Genomic DNA, 1,106 nt, shown 5'->3' with positions numbered 1-1,106 from the left:
CCATGAAAGGCGGGGGAGGGAGATTACACAGGTTCCACACTGCCATCTAACGTCCAGAGAAACGCAGCGTAAACATTCCTGGCACAAAACCCCTCCTTTTCGCTAGTTTCCGAAAAAAAAAAAAAACACAACACAAGCTGCCTCAGACCTCCATGCTAATAATGGTCATAAAAAGGAAAGCTCACCACAAGAGACCTCTGGAAACCGAAAACCGCTGGCTCTTCCTTAGTGCCGTGCTCCACACCACAGCAACACCATTCCACGTTCTTGCACAAAGGACGCATGCGCCAGTAGGGCTGCAGCTCTGCTCAAAATGAGGGCTCTGAACCTGTGTGCAGGCAGGCGTCCAGTTAGATTGGTGCCAGTCTCCCTGCCCACATCAGGTAGAAATTTCCTTCCAGTCCCTGTTGCAAACTTTCAGTTGAAGGACCGAGCCAGTTGTTACCCAATTGCTCCAACTCGCCCCTGCGCAACAAGTGAGCAAGCAGTAGCAATTCTCACGTCATCCTCCTATGCCCTGGCCCCGCCCCAGCCTATGAACAGGCACCTCTGGTGACACACTCCCTTTCCTCCTTTCAGCCATCAGTCCAGGGAACCTTCCCAGCGACCTCAGGGCCAGGAGACTGACTGCATCAACCCTGGAGCTTCTCCTTAGAGACTTCCTCCTTGGCAACCGATCATCCCCGTGACCTTGGACGTGCCCTGGACACCCGGAAACCCGGCCCCTCCTTGATGTCCCATCTAGCATTCCCCTCTCAACACCTAACACCTTGCCCTGCTGCTCCAGCCCCCTCCCTCTAATGCCTGTGCTTATACAGCCGTCAACCTCTAGGGGGAACTCCAGTGTGGACCCCACTGCCTCCTGCCTCACCTTTCACCAGGCTCCTCCTTATGCACTTTACCCAGGGCTATAAAGTCCCCCTCAAGCATCCCTCTCTAGCTGCTTTATCCCGGCTCCATCGTCTTCTGCTGTGCCCCAATAAAGCACACATCCCCACCTGTAGCTGAGCACCTGACTTAGGAAGTATTGCCTCTTCTTCAATTTTTTGGAAGAGTCTGAGGAGGACAGGTGTTAGATCCTCTTTCAATGGTTGGTAGAATTCATT

This window comes from Hipposideros armiger, unplaced genomic scaffold, assembly GCF_001890085.2.
Source record: "Hipposideros armiger isolate ML-2016 unplaced genomic scaffold, ASM189008v1 scaffold_2588, whole genome shotgun sequence".
Taxonomy (NCBI): domain Eukaryota; kingdom Metazoa; phylum Chordata; class Mammalia; order Chiroptera; family Hipposideridae; genus Hipposideros; species Hipposideros armiger.
The sequence above is the reverse complement of the archived record's forward strand: the minus strand, read 5'-3'. Positions refer to the sequence as shown.